This window comes from Leptodactylus fuscus, chromosome 3 (assembly GCF_031893055.1).
Source record: "Leptodactylus fuscus isolate aLepFus1 chromosome 3, aLepFus1.hap2, whole genome shotgun sequence".
Classification (NCBI taxonomy): Eukaryota; Metazoa; Chordata; class Amphibia; order Anura; family Leptodactylidae; genus Leptodactylus; species Leptodactylus fuscus.
In genome coordinates this window covers 134,994,141-135,006,650 of record NC_134267.1, presented here as the reverse complement: position 1 = coordinate 135,006,650, position 12,510 = coordinate 134,994,141, and the positions used below count along the sequence as shown (strand labels likewise).

The 12,510-nt window shown below is 38.9% G+C and overlaps 1 protein-coding gene across 4 annotated transcripts in view; it reads right to left on the bottom strand.

The window, feature by feature from the left end:
* DST (dystonin) overlaps positions 1–12,510 on the bottom strand; it is a 397,510-nt gene that overhangs the window by 201,952 nt on the left and 183,048 nt on the right. The gene's annotated exons all lie outside the window — the stretch shown is intronic.

Below are 12,510 nucleotides of genomic sequence, written 5' to 3'. Positions count from 1 at the left end.
TTCCACTTACTTTAACAGTCTTATGATTGCTGCACAGTCAAAACGCTCAACAAACTTGAAACAAACTATAGAAGCACAACCTGCTGCACTGTTTATTACACAGGGTATGTGCTGACTATTAGCCCTCATATACCCGAACGTACTCCAAACTCATTATAACTGATGCTTTCAAACGCATCATAATACTACTAGACAGCTTTATGTCTAGTCTTTTAAAGTAGTCATCAGGCAATTTAAGAGCTTACTGCATCATAGCTGACTATAATGCAAATAGTTCCATTCACACGGCTGTGTTCAGTCCAGGAAATACAGCATGTACACAGATGGTAATACGGTTACATGCATGAGGCCTAAAACTTTACATTTCATGGATATCTTTTATACATATGAACAACAGCTCCTTAGATATCAGACTGAATTTTGTTTTGAACAAAAGAGTAATATGTATCAAACACCAAGATTACAGTGCACCATTCCAAGCACAGTTCGTTAACTGTACAAGATTAAATGCACTGTGCATGTCAGTTTATAACCATTCATTTGTAGGCTATGGATTTTGTTTGGTGCTACTGCATTTAGCAGAGTTTCTGCTATGTGTAAAGCTGGTATTTTTATTGCTGGTCAGTGCCACTGATGTGTAGTATTTACCTTATTATTACACCTATTATTTTATTTTTCCTAGCCCTATTTACGCACACTACTGTTCATCTAAGAAAGTAAACTTATATCTGCATTAATAACTTGTTGGGAGCAGCTGTACATAGTACATTGCTAGAAACATGGAATCTGCCTTTCAGGACACCCTTAGGACAGAGGTGAAGCTAAGGAACTAAGTATAACCAGCATGTGCAGATCCCTGAAGCAACAAAATTGTGGCAAAAAAGTACACGGCCTCTTGAATATTACATTGGGAGATATATGTTATTATATGAAAAAGGTGTGACTAGAATACATGGGAATTTTTTTATTGTTTATTATATGTGAGTTAAAGTGATTCTATCATTAAAATGCAATTTTTTGCAACTAACACGTAGGAATAGCCTTAAGAAAGCCTATTCTTCTCCTACCTTTAGATGTCTTCTCCGTGCCGCTGTTTGGTATAAATCCCGGTTTTCTTTGGTATGCAAATGAGTTCTCTCGCAGCACTGGGGCGGGTATGCGCAGTCGGCTCTGCCCAAGGCCCTGACGGCGGAGTCGACTTGCGCATGCGTAGAAGTTTCAAGCCAAGACCGGAAGAAAACGCGTGAAGATGCCGTTCCAGAAGAAGATGGCGGCGTCGCAGGAGAGTTCTCTCGCAGCATTGGGGATGCCCCCAGTGCTGCGAAAGAACTCATTTGCATACCGAAGAAAACCAGGATTTCTACTGAACAGCGGCCTGCAGAAGACATCTAAAGGTAGGAGAAGAATAGTTTCTCTTAAGGCTATTCCTACGTGTTAGTCACAAAAAATTGTATTTTAATGATAGGATCCCTTTAAGTCCTTTACAGTAACCAGTCACACTCAACAAATGCTGTTCACCTACAACCTGAATATGCAACTTGTAGCACTGGCTTGTGGCCATCAGTGTTCCTGCTCCTATCAGCAGTCACAGCTACCAGAATGCGTCTTTCCTTCCCATCTTCACTGCTGCCTACATCTTCCTCTTGGACTGAATGCCTGTAAGGCTGGACCTTTAGGATACAGCAATAGAGTGTTTCCCTGTAATGAAGTCCAGATCTGCATATAAGGGTTAAAGTGTGAAGACTAGGGAACCACTTAGATAGCACACTCAAAAGGTAGCCCAAAGGCAAAAGGTAATGTGCGTGAGTTGATCCACACCCACAGAGTATCACACAATAAAACTAGCATTTAATGAGCCCACACAGACATACAACACTTTGCATCAAAATAAAACTCAAAAGCCACAAGAATGAATAGCTCACAAATTCACAGTTTCTATTTCCATAAATATAGTATGCACTGTACCAAGGTAACAAATATGTTATCTGGGTCACGCTTAGACATAAACAATTCTGTCAGATTAACGCTACATATAAATGACCGTGTGCATGTAGCCAGACCATGATTGAATAACACAGATTGCACATGAATGACATCTCTGTGCTGCCCTGTGGCTCCATGGCACCACTTACTGCTCTTAGTGAGTCCGGAATCCAAAATGGACAGATATAGGACATGTTCTAAAGTTAAAAGTTGCCCCATGGTTAAATATTAAAGTTCTATTTTGATTTATTAACATAACAATTCATGATTTGACATCATAGGTATTTATTCCTGAAGCAGTGTTTTTGCTTAATGCATTTCCATAGCTTGCATAGTATAGACTACAGAGCTGTCAAAAAATAATATACACCTGTATACTTCTTCAATATCAGATGGAAAGAAAAAACAAGGGGGAATTATTAAAACTTGCATTGTGTACCTGTACACTAGTTTTAATCAAGTCCTCATCTGCTGAAAGATGTATCTGAATTCTTAAGAGGCTCTGGCTCTCATTCTTGAGCGCCAGAATTGAAATCTATGCCAGTCAGGAACTGGCTTAGATTTCAAGAACAACTCATCCCAGCTTTCTATTGTAAGTTAAAGTAAATTTGTTGCACTGAGGCATACCAACCCTAGCCACCCTGGTCTCAGGCTTGCTCGCCCACTTTCAGAAAAAGTGGTGAGCAGCCGCACCAGGAACAATGTATCACATCTTTGAAGCATTAAACGCCTGTGAACCAAAGATGTTCCATTCACACATTTACACCCATTTATGCCAGAAAACTTTAGTGAGTAAATCACACACCCATACACCACATATTAAACATCTTATGCTGGGTTCACAGCAGCGCCCGATCTCTGTTTTCAGGTTTCCGTCTTCTGCCGACAGAAACCCATTCTGGGTTTGAAAAATGACTGCAGATTTCCATAACCTGTCCAGTTTCGGGCAGGAAACCGAAACCTGCAAAACGGAGACTGGGGCGCAGATGTGAACGAGCCCTTACATATTATTTTATAGCAAACCCAAAGCAATCTCAATACTAGATAAAAAAACAAAGATACCCGCAAAAACTCAAAGCACCAACTAAGTATCAATGTATAAATAACACAAAGAATTCTTTTGATTTTAAATCTAAATTTATTACTACAAAAATGTTTTTAATTGTAAAAAATATTGGTATCAGGAAAACAAACACATAAAAACATTTAAAAACACACAACTAGAGTGGAGGTCGCACTGGACTGAGCAGCTCCAGCAGGTGTATAATCTGCTAGTGGTGTAGGGGATGAGAACAGCCGCAATAAATGTGTGTATAGAGAGGCCCAGTATTTAGTATATATAAATGGAAATAGGCTCCTATTGCCCACAGTATCACAAGATCAGGGCACTTAATTGAAAAAATATATCTGTAGCATTGCAAAAATCATACCCCTATCACCACTATATAGTAAGAGCATATAAGGTAACAGAACCAATGTAAAGTTACACACACATGCCAGTATTACATAAGCCAACATACATAGGACAAAATGTGGAGCATATACATGAATCACTGCTCACCAGCTGCGACCTCCACTCTGAGCCCCGACGGACCGTTTCGCCCCTGCTTCTTCAGGGGGCAGTAATTCATGTATATGCTCCACATTTTGTCCTATGTATGTTGGCTTATGTAATACTGGCATGTGTGTGTAACTTTACATTGGTTCTGTTACCTTATATGCTCTTACTATATAGTGGTGATAGGGGTATGATTTTTGCAATGCTACAGATATATTTTTTCAATTAAGTGCCCTGATCTTGTGATACTGTGGGCAATAGGAGCCTATTTCCATTTATATATACTAAATACTGGGCCTCTCTATACACACATTTATTGCGGCTGTTCTCATCCCCTACACCACTAGCAGATTATACACCTGCTGGAGCTGCTCAGTCCAGTGCGACCTCCACTCTTGTTGTGTGTTTTTAAATGTTTTATGTGTTTGTTTTCCTGATACCAATATTTTTTACAATTAAAAACATTTTTGTAGTAATAAATTTAGATTTAAAATCAAAAGAATTCTTTGTGTTATTTATACATTGATACTTAGTTGGTGCTTTTTATATTATTTTATAGATGAACATGTTGTGTATTGATTATAAAATCTGACAAATCTGTAGCATAATGTGATCTATAGTTTGTATTGTCCATATATTTATCAAGAGTGTTTAGTAAACTTCGGATTAATTTTGAGACCGATAACCCCTTTAACTTATTCACTCATATGAAAAGTTAAAAATCGAAAATAAAATGAGTCTCTCCATGAAAATGTTTATATTGTAATATAACATTAACTACAACTTGTAATGGAAATCTGATGGAAAATTCTATCCACTTGGAGTTAGGATCAGATAATATTGCCATGATGGAAAGTAACACTATATATGGCCATATGACTCATATTTTGCAAATTTAAAGGCGTTATCTATTTTGTAATATTGATGGCTTATTCTTAGAATAGGTCATCAATGTTAGCTCTAGGAGGGACCACTGCAGATCAGCTGCTCTTGGACTGTGCGGCTCCCACTAATGTTTACATCCCAGGAGCACTTGCCGTATAAAGTCTAGAGGTGCTTTGTGTATTGTAGTGCCGCCCCAAAGAATTTAGTGGGACAGTATTGCAGTACCTGAAGCCTATGCTACAAATTGTATAGCAAGTGAGCAGCATAGCATACAGCATGTAACCATTAACAGGAGCCAACCTTGTCCTCGAGCAGTAGATCTGCAGGGGTCCCTTTGTGTTGGACCCTGGCAGATCTAATATTAATTGCCTATCCTAAGGAAAGGCCATCAATGTTAGAAAGTGGATAACCCATTTAATTCTATCTTTAGTTTCCATTGTTCTCTGAGAAGGTGGGTCTAGATTAGCAGCCATACACTGTAGACAGAACGTATTGGTGAATCCATTCTGCTCTCAGAAACAGCCCCAGAACCATGTAGTGCACATATAAAGAAGTAGTGATGTTAGTAAAGTGATTTGCTTGTGATAGAAAGCTCCTATTTAAATCCAGCATCAGACATGTGTAATATGTGACCTGCAGTCCGTTGTGAGATGGATATAGCAAAGATTTTCAAGGTGAAAAATTTTGGCATTGGGAGGGGGAGCTTCTTTCTGCTCTTATCAGGAAAATTACCTGATAAGAGCAGAAAGAAGCATTTTGTTCTAAAATATAGAAGAAATATTGCACAGGTTTTTTTTTTTATAATTGTCTGTTCTAATGATTTCTGTAAAGTTTGTTAAAAAGTTAGTGAGTATTTAAGCTCTGGAAATCTTATGACAAACTTACTTCTTATCATGTAATACATTAAGGCAAGCCATGCATGGATTTTGATTATACCTTAAGATTAATCTGCCTGAAAAATAGAATAATTATTACCACTCCCTGAATACCGCCTTAAAATATGTGCATAAAAATCTTGTAAAAAGAAAGGTGATGATGAATTATCAGGATATTAGACTGTTTACAAGCAGCATGACATGGCGCTAGATCAGCACTCCCACCAGCTCAAACGGAAGAGAGCAGTCATGTTTATGGGGCCCTTGTATTCATGATAGGGGCAATGTCTTCTCTTTCCACTCTCAGAAATGTGTTCTTACATTCAGATACATAGATACATAGCACAACAATCACCTCTGACAGGAGGTAGAAGAGATTTTGCTCTCTGGAATATAGCCGAACTAGCATCTTCCCACGACTTCGTCCACATGTTGTTGTTGGCGATGACCTGCGTATATATATATATATGCAATCGCTGCTGGTTGATGATCTGCCTGCGCCCGCGTCTTGGCTCTGCTACATCTCTGCATATGCGCAGTATACCGAGGTGTATGCACAGCTCTGCATATGGGGGGCATACTTTGCTGTGCTACAGCTGTTCTTAAGCTCTGCTACATCTGGCAATTTGACTTCCAGGGGTTTTCGTATGGCCGTGTCTGAGCAGCTTCTGTGGTGGGAAAGGCTGAATGGATGGTGGCTCCCCCCACCATGCGCGGCCAAAACAGAGGTTTAACAGCAGATTCTCCCTCTGTACTCACACAAACTGTACACCCGATACCCTTCTCCTGTCCACACACAGGCTGCATGTTCGCTACAGTCCCGACTTTCTATTACACGCAGTTTTCCGCAGCTTCCAGCAGACCCTGAGGTAAAGAAGTTTGACACCATTTTCTGCAGCTTGCACAGTGTCCAGTTTCAACATGTATAGCTCCGCCCACACAATAGCGCAATTCTATCTGAGAACGACTCAAGGACCTGTGATGATGTCATCTTGGGTCCTTTAGTCTAGCCGGAACATAAATCTGTTGTTAGCGGTTGTGAATTCCGACCATTTGCTGTGATTATAAGCCTATGTTTCATTCCAAGTTCCAATCTATGTGTGGGCCAAATATCAGCCAAATCCGTTAAGCCGTTTTGCCGTGATTGAGGAACAAACATCCAAACTTTCACATTTACAATATTAGTATTAGTATAGTAAGTATAGGAGGATAGGAAGGATAGGATTACAACTTTGAGTCCAGTGTATTTTTTTATCGCTCCTATTAACCAAACTCCACAGCATTTTTGTGATTTTTGGGGTAACAGGAGGCTGATCATGTCAACATACTATAATAAACAGGAATGCTTAGTATTAAGTGTCAAAACTGATAAGATTTCTATATCAGATACATGACCAAGGAGAGTTTTGCTCCTTTGACAAACTTTTGGTCAGAATTTGATTTACCACATGCATAATTTTATCTTTTTTTTTTTTTGCAAATATAGCATGCCTTTGAGAGTCAGGCTTGAAATATGCCAACGTTCACCTTCTTGCTGAATTCATATGTGTACCAGGAATTGTTATACCCTTTCTCCAGGCACACCAGTTGACCCTTAAAGCTAGATGGGACCACATCCGACAGTGTGAATAATTCCGATGTTGGGGTTGGATAACTTTATAGACGTTATCCTCCTCCACAAGCATGTAAAAATGAATTCTTGGAACAGCTCAAAATCAGCATAGCTATTTAAGGGTAAGTTCACATTGGGTTTTTACAGGTGGATTTTGATGCAGAATCCATTTCAAAATGTGCCTCCCAACACTCCCATCTATGCCAGCATAAGGCTGGGGACCCACGGGCCAGAAACACTGCGATTTGCCTGCGGCGGAAACACCGCAAGAAAAATCGCAGCATTTTACAGTACTTGCAAAGTGGATGGAATTCTTTGCGGAAAAAATCACAGCGCAGACACGCTGTGATTTCCAAAACCGTCACGGTTTTGAAAATGGCAGCATGTCAATTATATCTACGGAAACGCCGGCAGCTTCCCCGTAGATATAATTGTAACAGAAAGTCCGCGGAGGAAAACTCTGTGAACTTTCTGATCCAAATGCTGAGGGAAGAACCGCGATGCGTTCACGGCACGGTTGTTCCTGCAGCGCTTTAGCGCTGCATTACCGGCCTGTGGGGCCTTAGCCTTAAGGCTGAGTTCACACAGTTGTTTTTGGTCAGCATTTTAATGAGGAATCCGCATCAAAATCCTGCTTAAAAAACCCCACCTCCCATTGAAATCAATGGTAGACGGTCATTTCCTTTTTCCGTGAGCGGTTTGTTCCCACTTGCGGAAAAAAAGAAGCGACATGCCCTTTCTTCAGGTGGATATACGTGCATATCACATTGAAAGCGATAGATAAAAATGCCTCCCATTGAGTTCAATGGGTAGCGCGCGTAAGACCAAACCCATTGAAGTCAATGGGATTCTGTTTTACTGTGCTCACTCTCAGACGTGTTTACGTGTCAAAATGAGCGGCGCGTTACTCCGTGTGAACGCAGCCTTAGGCTAAGGCCCCAAGTAGCATGCAACATCAAAAAAGTGCTGTGGGAAAAACCACAGCAGAAACACATCACGGTTTTTTGCGCACAGCTTTTCACAGAAAGTGACTTTCTGCTTCGATTATTCCTATAGGGAAACTGCTGGTGTAGCCATAAGAACATGTGTAATTGACATGCTGCAATTTCCAAAACCAGCCCAAGGCTGAGGCCCACATTACCGAAACAAAGCTTTTTCGTTGCAGATTTTGCTGTGTTTTTTGAGCCGTGTTTTTGTTTTTGGGGGTTTTTTTTAGCTGAGATTTGCTACATGGAGCCTTGGCTTAATTTATCCCAAAAACTGTTGTGAACTGTAGCTCAAATTGTCAACTACTAGCTCATGTACTGTAGTTTTTGGTACATGGAGAAGTCCCTTAGTTATTAAGAGGCACATCTCACTTCGGTACACAGGAGATAAGTAAAAAACGCCAGGGTGTTTTTTTAATACTATTACACAACACAGTGAGCTGTATATACATTCATACAATCAGTGTTTGTGCCAGTATTCTGCATTGGCTGATTCCATGTCAGTGGGATTTCTATCATACATCAATTCGAGACCGCAGTCATTTGATCAATTCAGCCGCTTCTTTTAGAACACATGAGCTCTTTGTTAAGGTTCCACACCCACAATTAGTTCATCTCTTTTCTCTTTTGGCTTTGTACAATACATCAAACAAAAATCTACAAACAACTGTTTAGTTACAACCACCTGTTTTAGGGTGCTCAATGTGTATTGCACAAGAAAGGCTTGCAAAGAGAGACAACGCACCAGAAATAAGTGAGTTACTTTATATCAAAAATAATAATCTGCAGATTTTATTCCACTAGTCTGGATAATAGAGAAAAACAGTGGTACACTTCCTAGTACTCCAAAAATGCAGGAAAAAACATACCTGTATACAAGTGTAGTATACAGTATACAAGGTAGTTCTATAACTACTGTGAGAAGGTGACAAGCAGAGTGCTGGAGTCACAGTGTTTCTCAATTATACAGATGAAATGCTGGTGGTTTCCCTATAGTTAAAAATGACATACACGGTTTAAAAAGTTGCAGCCTGTCCGCAGCTGTGGGGATGGAATTAGCTAGAATCCCATCCACTACACAGTGACTGTGAAACACTACGTTTTTTACGTTTATGCCATGTGGGTCCTAGGCCTTAGGCTAAGGAGCCACATAGCGTGCCACAGCAAAAAAAGCACTGTGGGAACAACCACCAGGTGCATTCACAAAGGTATCAAACTATATATAATAAAGTGCCCCGTGCTAGTATATGGATACAAAATATAGAGATATTATCTCACACTAATCCAAATAAATAGAAAAATACGCAATATGCATCAACAATAATACATATTAGAAATTCCAATTAGACCAAGATACAATTTCATCTATTTACTAATCTGTAGGATAAACCATAAAGCATGATGTGGATAAAGTATAATTTACTATATCAAGATATAGTAGAGATGCTCCCAGTATATAGCATAAAGAGGTAATGGCTAAATAGTCAACATCTAGAGCATCTATACTAACATATTGAACCAACATATATGCCAATGGAATGCTACAGAGGCACACAAATCAAAACCAAAATAAAAAAAAACCTGTGTGCATAACTGCCTAGAGCAGGCTAGATTAATAAATAGATGAAATTGTACCATGGTCTAATCTGAATTTATAATGTTTATTGTTGTTTACACATATCCTACTAATATTATCTATGTGAAAGTTTGTGTATTTGAAAAATCACGCAAAAACCACTGAACAGATTTGGATGAAATTCGGCACATAGATAGTTTGTCACCTCGATTAAAAAAACATAAGCTACTTTTTATCCCAGTAAATGACATGGCTTCACGACTGTTATAAATTTATGTTCACATACTATATTACACTGCTCCTGCAGCAGCTTATCTCAGAGAAATAACAGACCTGGCTTTATCAGAAGCTATTTAAACACTCAGCTAACCCTCAGTGGATTCTGTACATTCATCTGCATATTATCTGATCTGATCCAGGCAGTGCTGACACACTGACATGGGAAAACACCTTTAATCCAAATTGGCAGTTTGCTACTTTTAGACATGCCGGGAAAAAGAAAATCTAATTTGTTGCAAAATGCTAAAACAATGACAGCTATGAATGTAGCCAGAAGTCAACAGAGTTTTCTTCAAGTGGAGCTGACGGGGATCAGCGCCAAAAACACGCTCATTATATGGCTTCCCAGTGAGCTTCTGAGATGCCAGAACAATCAAGGGCACAGCATGAGGAACAAGTTCTGCAGCAGAACAGCTTAAGAGCTGCCGAAACACCAGAGCAGGCAAACCATCGACAGCAGCAATTTACTGAATATAGGCAGATCATCGATGCCAACAACATGCAGACGAAGTAGCAGGCAGAGACACATACACGAATGACATACAAAATACACAAGTGCAAAACTGGGCAATTCTTATAGGGCCACTACACAAACAAAAATACATTCATACTACCTTTGGCGACCATCAGTAGTGTCCGTAGCTATTGTCCATTACAAGATTTTAGATTTTAGCAGCAGACACTAGCTGAACCATCAGAAATCTGTTAAAATTTCAATTCATTTCAATGGGATTTTATCTTGTGTCTGTTAGTGTCTGTTATGATAGGTGTCCATTTAAAAAAAAAAAAAAAAAAAACACGGACACCTTCATAACAGAATCCGCCGGTAATGTGAACCATGCCTTATTTATTAATTATAGACTCATTTAGTTTTCTATTTATTTGAATTAATATGAGATAACATCTGTATATTTTTATAACCATATACTAGCACATGGCACTTTATTATATATGGTTTGATACCTTTCTTTGTGGTATATGCCATGACCTCTACCTCTTATTGATTTTAATTGTTTTAAAGGCTGAAACCCCACATGGCGGAAATGCCGTTGCAAAAACTGTGGCGTTTTACAGTGATTGCAAGGTGGATGGTATTCTAGCTAATGTAATCCACACACTACTGAAAAATACCCGCAGCTGAAATGTTGAGATTTCCAAAAATGTTGCGTTTTTGGAAATTGCAACATGTCAATTATACTTTCAGAAACACTGGCAGTTTACGTATAGGTATAACTGATGCAGAAAGTCCACAGAAGAAAACTCTGCAGACTTTATATGAAAAGCAGCCTAACCTATAGTGCTGTTTAATTCTATAATAAAATTAATTAGTTAATGATTTGTCTTCTGTTTCATTATTAATTCTCCAACTAAATCCATGTAGGCTATGCACTTTGATGAATCTGCCTCTAGCCTTCATTTTATAACAACATCTACCTACAGCTCCTATGTAAATCTATTTGTCACCATGGAAACATAGCACAAAATCTTTGATGTAATCTGGTACTAGATTTCCAGCTGATTCAAGCACATCAAATGTAGGTCAGAAATTTTTGTGACTGACCCATTAATCTAAATAAACCTTGCAGAAACCCATGTGCTTACCACCTAAACAGCAGGCAAACAAAGTTGATTTTTAGTTACAATAATGCCTACTCCACATGTACCCTGTATGATGGAGACACACAAGTCTATTTGAGAGCAGATGGAACAAAGTAACAATTTCAATAAAGACCTTTTGAAAAATGGATTTATTTCTTATGTTACATGAACTTCAACAATAAATCTGGTTGCAATAGTGGATATGGCATGTACCGTAAGGCTAGACTTAAATAGTGACATGGATTGTGCAACATCATGGCATCTAATGAATGTCAATGAGGTCAAGTTGTGATCTGCATCCTTATGCAACCACATGACAGTCATAAAAAAAAATAAAAAAATTCATGGGTGTTTGGTTGCAAGTCATATGCAGTTTTACAATCATAGGGCCCGTTCACACGGAGTTTAAGTGCGCGCATTTTAGCATAATACACATGTATAGAATACACGAGTAAAAATAGCAGTCCCATTGACTACAATAGAATTTTTTACACGCGTAAAAAACGAGTCAAAAAGCGCATCACGTTTTTGGTGTGTTTTTTACATATGTAAAAATTTCCATTCAAGTCAATGGGACTGCTATTTTTACACGTGTATTCTATACATGTGTATTATGCTAAAATGCGCAAATGTAAACTCCGTGTGCACGGGCCCATAGACTGCAATTCACATTTTACAGCCAAGTTTCAGCTCTACAAAAACTGCTTAACAGTAAGTTACAACTATTATTTAATTTGCAGAACTTGCTAGAGACTATTTGCTATGTAACCCTATGTCAAGCTGTAGTTTGGCAGAGAAACTGCCTAGCATACATTAATATTATCATGAAAGTGCGCGGATGGCCAGTATTCCCATAGCAGCTAAGGATAGCTATGTGACGGATGTTTTTGAAACGGCCATCATAATGCCATTATAGAACCCATGATTTTCAATGGGCTTATTCACATGCCGTTATTACATGAACGAAGATAACGCATGTCGTTTTTTTGACACTCCTGACTTCAATGTGTTCTCAAAATGGACATGTGAAAGACGTTGTTGGAACCTTGAAGCCATCATACATCTCTTTTTTTGTGGTTTTGTGAAAAAGCCTTTACCCTGCATTCACACCATGAAACTCGGACCAGTTTTATCGGCCTGAACAGTATGCCGGAAGA